The sequence below is a fragment of the Mustela lutreola genome, chromosome 10 (assembly GCF_030435805.1).
Source record: "Mustela lutreola isolate mMusLut2 chromosome 10, mMusLut2.pri, whole genome shotgun sequence".
Lineage (NCBI taxonomy): Eukaryota > Metazoa > Chordata > Mammalia > Carnivora > Mustelidae > Mustela > Mustela lutreola.
Window position 1 is genome coordinate 97,780,042 of NC_081299.1, and position 8,191 is coordinate 97,788,232.

Consider the following 8,191-nt stretch of genomic DNA (forward strand, 5'->3'; position numbering starts at 1 on the left):
ATTTCTTTTCCATGTTTCTATGTGAGGATACTTCCAGATGAAATTAGCGTTTGAACCCACAGACTCATTAAATTGTCCTTCTAGTAGGGTGGGCACCATCCAATCCACGGAGGGCCTGAATAGAAGAAAAGGTAGAGGAAGCAGGGATTTGTCTCCTTTCTCTGTCTGCCCCACGGTTGAGCTGGAATGTCTCATGGCATCTTCTCCTGCCCCCAGACGAGCTTTTACACCATCTCGATCTCCCTTGATTCTCTGACCTTCAGCCTCAGACAGAATTATATCACAGGTTTCCAGCTTACAGACGGCAGATCGTGGGACTTCCTACCCTTCCTAATTGCGTGAGCCAGTTCCTTATAAGAAATTATCATATATATATATATATATATATATATATATATATATATGTGTGTGTGTGTGTATGTATATATATATATCCTATTTGATATATATATCCTATATATATACATATATATATATATATATATATATATACACATCCTATTTGTTCCTTTTTTTTCTAATGGAATGTTTCATGAGTCATCCTTACACAGAGGCCATGCTAATCTTCTCTGTATTGTTCCAATTTTAGCACTGCCGAAGCAAGCGCAATCCCCTATATATCACGTTTCTTGGAGAGCCTTGACTAACACAGCCAACATTTCTATATTTTTAAGGAAGATGAGACATAGGCACACGTACACACATCCATGCATACACACACATATTAGAGACTGCTGGAACAAACTTGTGTTCTCCTCTTCCTCCTGAGAGCACATGGAGAATATATTTCCCAGCATGCATTACGGGTGGATGTGGTCATCTGACTAAGGCTAGCCATTGCAACATGAACAGAAAGGATGTGCTCTTATCTGAGGCCTGGGTGGGAGGACCTCTCATACCTGCTGCTCCATGTTCTTTTCTCCTTCTAGCTGGTTGGCATGGAGGCAACCACACGTTGAGAATGATGGAGATTTTTTCACTCTGAGTACTGCATGACTGTTTGGAGGGGAGTCACCCCAAGAACCTGTTCACCTGCTCAGGTTCGCTGTGTACACAAGAAATATACTTCCTCTGTGTACATTTGGGGCCTGTTTGTTATACTGGATAACATACCGCCCTGAAACTTGCTTCTTTCACTTAAAAATATATCTCAAACACATCTCCATGTTGGTACATATACCGTATTTTTTATAAGGCATACTTTATTCCCCATAATTTAACTTTTCTGAAATTGGGAGATTATCTCATATTTGAGAAGTACAGTTCTCCAAATAAGTTTCCATTAAATGATTAAGGGCATCTTAGAATCAAGGAAAAAAAATCCTACTTTTTAGGACTTTAAAAAATGTTACAAATGTCTTGTTGCCACTAAAATAAAAACATACCACAAGATTTTAAAGGAAAGGAAAAGTCTCCAGGATAGCAGAAATGTCCAGACAGAAAAGCTCTTCACTTGAAGTTCAGCTGAAATAGTTTTGTTGGGGCTCCTGGGTGGCTTAGTCATTAAGTGTCTGCCTTCAGCTCAGGTCATGATCCCAGGGTCCTGGGATCCAGCCCGGCATCACATTCCCTGCTCAGTGGGAAGCCTGCTTCTCCCTCTCCCACTCCCCTTGCTTGTGTTCCCTCTCTCACTGTGTCTCTCTCTGTCAAATAAATAAATAAAATCTTAAAAAAAAAAATAGTTTTGTTAATGAAGAGGCAGAGTACCCCCAGTCAGATCCCCAATGCGAACAAGTAGGGAAAGTCTTTATTTTGAAACAAGATGAAACCAGAGCGGGAGACAAACCTTAAGAGACTCTTGATCCCAGGAAATAAACTGAGGGTTACTGTTCGGTTTTGGGGGGGTGGGGGCCGTTAAGGGGGCTGGGTGATGGACACTGGGGAGGGTATGTGCTATGGGGAAATGCTGTGAATTGTGTAAGACAGATAAGTCACAGACCTGTATGCCTGAAACAAATAATACATTACATGTTAATAAATCTAGCTTTTTTAAATGGAAAAACAAAAGTCTTGATTTTAAGTAGTTCAGCCCTATTCAGGTTTAATCTTGGATCTACTTAGGTTATAACCAATAATTGCAATGAAGTTTTTTAAAGGACCACCAAGGGGGACTACCCAAACCAACCAAACTTGAAAAATATCAGAGAGCCTTTCAATGAAGGATTTTTTAAAAGATATTATTTATTTATTTATTTATTTGAGAGACAGAGAGAGAGGGAACACAAGCAGGGTAGTGGGAGAAGGAGAAGCAGGCTTCCTGTAAGCAGGGAGCCCGATGCCAGACTCGATCCCAGAACTCTGGGATCATGATCCCAGCCGAAGGCAGACGCTTAATGATTGAGCCACCCAGGAGCCCCTCAATGAAGGATTTAAGTGGCATGACATGAGGCAGAGATACCAAATCAACCAGTTGGGTGTACCATCTCCAAAAAGACTGAGAAGCTCTAATTTTAAGACTATATTTCATTTATGTTTAAGAAGAGCTACCAAATTCTAAACTTTTTAAAATTACAAAGCACATTTGTATGAATTTGTATGAATCGTACGGGAAATGGAATGTTGGACCTAGATTTGCGGGTCAGAAAAATTCTCTCTCTCTAAAGGCTTTTGAAATCTCATGGGACTCCTGGGTGGCTCAGTTGGTTAAGCAGCTGCCTTCGGCTCAGGTCATGATCCCAGCGTCCTGGGATCGAGTCCCACATCGGGCTCCTTGCTTGTCAGGGAGCCCGCCCTTCCCTCTGCCTCTGCCTGCCATTCTGTCTGCCTGTGCTCGCTCTCTCTCTCTCTGATAAATAAATAAAATCTTTAAAAAAAAAAAGAAAGAAATCTTATGAAAGCATAAGACAGGCTTCTTTTTTTTCAGGACTCATAAAACATTAAATATGAAAAAAAATAAGCAAGAAGCATGGGGTAAAACTTGACATATTAAAATTAATTTTCATTATCAAATACATTTGCTATTTTCTCTCCAAGGCAATGAGAGGCTTTGCGGTCACTATGCAACCCTATTTTGCCTCTTTTGATGGTTTCTGAGGTCCCTGGAATCCCTAAATTATTCTCTCTGAAATATGTTTCCTTTGGTAAAGCAGAATTTCTTTCTCACAGAAAGAATTGGTGGTTCAAAAATACCTTTTTTGGGTATAGAATAAAATATTCATCAAACCTTGCCTCCCCATCTCCCGACATCTGTTTATTAAAACTTGTCATCAGAAGTCCTATGGTGACAAACAAAGTTTTCCGGTGAAAGTGAAAATAACGGAAATAACTGATTTACATGATGATTTTTCTATTCCCAGTCCAGTTTTTCAACATTTCACAAATCTTAATGTTTGTACAGAACATGACCCCTGGAGCTTTCTTCCCTCTCAATCTCTAGTTACGCCATAAATATACAACAGTCAAGAACTGAGGAGTCTTGGGCTGGAATTCACTGAGGAAGATACGTAGGACACATCTTTTTTTTTTTTTTTTTTTTTATTTTTGATTTTTTGTAAACATATATTTTTATCCCCAGGGGTACAGGTCTGTGAATCACCAGGTTTACACACTTCACAGCACTCACCAAAGCACATACCCTCCCCAATGTCCATAATCCCACCCCCTCTCCCAACCCCCCTCCCCCCAGCAACCCTCAGTTTGTTTTGTGAGATTAAGAGTCACTTATGGTTTGGTAGGACACATCTTATAAGATTTTATAAGGTAAATTCCAGAAGCTCCCCACCCAATGTCAATTCGGACAAATAGAAAAAAAGAGAAAGTAACTTCTTTGGAAGATGTGGTTTGTAAAGCTGGTTGAACGAACGTCTTCAAAATAAGAGAGTGGCCAGCAACTTACTATTAATAGGCAATATTTATAGCCTTGAATCATGTGGTTTCTCTGGTGGTGAGTAACAAAAACCATTTGATTTTTCAGTCCAAGTAATAACCAGTCTTGTTCAAAGAAACTCATTTTATTTAAAGCTTTGGGATCATTGGGAGATTTTTCCTTGGTCAAAAAAAAATTAATAAATTCAGCATCGAATGATTCTTCTTACTCTTTCTTTGCTCTAGAAGGAGAAACCTGCCTATCCTCTCAACATCGTCTGTGGAATTTCTATTCACTGGAGACTAGGTAACTAGACTTGATTTATTTCATCCATGAAACAAACATTTTTATATAGCATTCACTTTGTGCTAAGTACCGTTCCAAGCACTTCACACGTGTTAATGCGATAATTCTGATACTCTTATAGGATTTCCCTGATATTTTCTTCCTTCCCCCAAACATAAGGAAACAGTGAGTGACTGCTGTGGATAGGACCAATATTGCAATGTAAGTCTTCTTGCCTTTAGGATTATCCCAAGCAGATAGAAATGAAAAATAGAAAGTTAGCTTCCAAAATATGGGGATGCCTGGGTGACTCAGTCGGTTAAGCTTCTGCCTTCGACTCCATTCATGATCCCAGGGTCCTGGGATCAAGTCCTGCATCTGGCTTCTTGTTTGGCGGGAAGCCTGCTTCTCCCTCTGCCTGACGCTCCCCCTGCTTGTGCTCTCTCTCTCTGACAAATAAATAAATAAAATTTTTAACTCCCAATATGACTTGGGGGTCATTATCAGTAGAGAAATGACAAACAGAAGAGCATCTATAAAGATAAATATTTGGATGCCTGGACCCACTGGGTGTCTCAGTGGGTTAAAGCCTCTGCCTTCGGCTTAGGTCATGATCCCAGAGTCCTGAGATCGAGCCCTGCATCGGGCGCTCTGCTCAGCAGGGAGACTGTTTCCTCCTCTCTCTCTCTGCCTGCCTCTCTGCCTACTTGTGACCTCTGTCTGTCAAATAAATAAATAAAATCTTAAAAAAAAAAAAAAAAGTAAATAGTTTACTCTCACGAAGCTTATAGTTTAGGACATTTGTGTAAGGGCAGGTTAACTTCTGATCATATAAGCTAACTTGTCTGTATTTATTGTATCAAAAAATCAGAAATTTTGTCACAAAGATACCATAAAATGCACTTAGAGAAAATAGGACAGAATGCTATCATGTAATCAAATGCTATCCTTCCCTTGTGATGGAAGACCAAGGTCCTAGTTTGGTCTCTGCATTCTTGTACGTATCTTGAGTTGCCTCAATGTATGTCTTATGGAGCCTCCCTTATTGAGAGTTGCAGATTGGCCAGATGACTTCCTGAAGCCCCCACAGTTTGAGTTCATTGCGTGCATCAATGTATCCTCCTCCAGCCCACTGGTCTTCAAAGTAGGATTCACAGAACACTAGACTGAGACAAAAATAAAGCCTTCCAAAAAATTGTTTCAGAAATGCTTCATCTTATGCGGCCCTCCTGAAGATACCCACTGTACTGAAGACTCTGAGGAACCCCTCAGGAAAGGCATTTAACCCAGCCTTGGTGTTCTGGGAACATTGCTAGAACCACTGGTTTACCTGGTGAGCTCTGGACAATCAGCGTCAATACATGAGGACAAGCACAGTGTAGAGAATGGAGTTAGGGCCTGCGTGTGCGGGTTTGTTTTCTCTGGCAGTGGTGTTTTTTGGTTCTTAGGTGCAGAAGTTTGAATTAATGATACTCTTAGTTCATGACCTGTGATACTGTGGTTTATGAGAAGAAATATTTATTTGGTCTTTGTCCCCCTCCCCTGGCCCAAGAGCTCCTCAAAGCCCTGGAATTTCCCAAGTGATAAGGGGTCTTTTTTGTTCATAATAAACCCCTTCCAACCACAGCAGAGTTTATGTTAATAGGGTGACTTTCAGAAAGTCCATAAGGAAGGGGGCTGATTGCCAGGGAGACCAACCACGTGATTAGGGGTTTGGTACTTTCACCTCCAACCCCAACCTCCAGGCAAGATACAGGGATTGGAGGTTGAGTTAACCCTTAATGTCAATGCTTTGACCAATCACACCTCTGTAATGTAGTGTCCCTAAAAACCCAAAAGGACAGAGCTCAGAGAGCTTCCCAGTTGGTGACCGCGTGCAGGTGTTGGGAGAGTGGGGCCCAAGGAGGGCCTGGAATCCTGCACCCCCTTCCCTCATATCTTGCCGGAGGCATCTCTTCTATCTGGCTGTTCCTGACTTATATCCTTTTATAATGAACTGGTAATCTAGTAAGTGACGTGTTTTCCTGAGTTCTAGCCAATTAATGGAAACCGAGGTGGGGGGGATTGTGGGAACTTCCCAATCACAGCAAATCAGTCAGAAGCATAAGCTACAACCTAGACTTATCTTGTGGGACTGAGCCATAACCTGTGGGATCCGACACTATTTCCAGGTCAACAGTTTCGGAGCTGAGCTAAGTTACAGGACACCCACCTGGTGTCTGGAGAGCCTGAGAACTGCTCGATGTGGGTAAAACACAGATTTAGAGTGCAGTCTTGACATAATGTGATAACGGGAGACACAAGAAGCTTTCCTCTATGTAACCCATTTTCACAATGGTCCAAGCAAGACCCCTCTCTGCGCTTTGTGTTACTCATCCCTATTTTAAAATTTACCTGAGGTTTATTTTAACCAGATGTGGTAAGATACACAGACGCAGAATTGACGCCATGAAGGAAGAAGTTTTGTACACACAGATCCTTAAAAACAGGAGGCACACCACGCCACACGGGGCCACGCAGAAAGGCACCAGAGCTGGCCAGGAGGCCAAGGGAACGGGGGGCAATGTGGGCAAGAACCTTCATGGTGGCTTTCATGGGAAAGCAAGGCAAGCTTGGTCAGCAGGCATAGGACTGACTAGTTTGAAGGCAGCAGGCTCTGGGGAGTAGGGAAAGTCCCTAGTTGTCTGGGAGCTAGTCCGTGTGTGATTAGCACAGGTGGATGGCCCTGAGTGTCAGAATGCTCTGGAAGCCAGGAGATGACCTGGAGTGTGGGCTCTGGATTGGTTGATTTGTCTGTGAAAGGTACACTCCCTGGTGCGTTGTTTGCTCTCTCTCTCTCTAGCAATTAATTAGTCCTGGGGTCAGCAACGGCCCCATGTCAAAACATCAGAATAAAAAGACATGTGTACTGCAATCTCTGACTTCTGCTCTCACTCCCTCCTCCCTAAAACAACCCCATTCTACAGTATTTGCTATATGTCCTTGGAAATATAAATAGGCTTGTAAAATATGAAGTAAGTTTCATGTATATGATTTTAGGTTGGATAGATGGTATTGTGCTAGAAGCTCATTCTCTTTCTTTTTTCATTCAGCCCTGTGTTTTGAAGACACATCCGTGTTGCCCTATAATCCTCTCATTTTTAGCATGTAGAATCCAGCAGCAGGATCATAGTTCTTAGGGTGCACTTGACTTTTGAGGAATAGAAGTTTTTAAAACTCTGTTCCTCTTCTTCAAAATATCTTGGGCTTTTGCATTTCTATATAAACTTTAGAATCAACATGTCGATTTTTACCAAAAAAGTTTGCTTTTTCAAAAATTCAGATTGCAGGTCACCTGGGTGGCTCAGTCGTTAAGCCTCTGCCTTCGGCCCAGGTCATGATCCCAGGGTCCTGGGACTGAGCCCCGCATTGGGCTCCCTGCTCGGCAGGAAGCTTGTTTCTCCCTCTCCCACTCCCCCTGCTTGTGTTCCCTCTCGCTGTGTCTCTCTCTGTCAAATAAATAAATAAAATCTTTAAAAAAATATTCGGATTGCATTGAATCTAGGATCAACTTGGGAAGACATAACATCTTAATAATGTTGAATCTTTTGATCCATGAACATGGATTTATTTGGATCTTTCATTTCTTTCAGCAATGTTTCATAGTTTTCAGTGTACAAGACTTACACAAATTGGTTGCCTGGGTGGCTCAGTTGGTTAAGCAAATGCGTTCGACTCAGGTCATGATCCCAGAGTCCCAGGATCAAGCCGTGCATTGGGCTCCCGGCTCCATGGGGAGTCTGCTTCTCCCTCTGACCTTCTCCCCTCTCGTGCTCTCTCTCACTCTCTCTCTCTCACATAAATAAATAAAATCTTTAAAAAAAAAAAGACTTAAACAAATTTTGTTAAATTTATCCATTGGTATCTTATACTCTTGATATGGTTGAGTGGTTAACTATGGTTAAGTGGTATTTTGAAATTCCAATTCTCAGTTATTCATTGCTATTTATAGAAATAGAGTTGATTTTTGAATATTTATCTCATATCCTACAACATTGCTAACATCACTTTGTTCAGGAAGAACAACAAAGTCCCCTATTTCTTCTATTAATAAATTTTTTT

The 8,191-nt window shown here is 41.4% G+C and overlaps 1 pseudogene; it reads right to left on the minus strand.

Annotated features, from left to right (window-relative positions):
• Positions 1-514: 514 nt before the first annotated feature.
• LOC131810665 (U6 spliceosomal RNA) lies at positions 515-609 on the minus strand (annotated as a pseudogene).
• Positions 610-8,191: the final 7,582 nt, after the last annotated feature.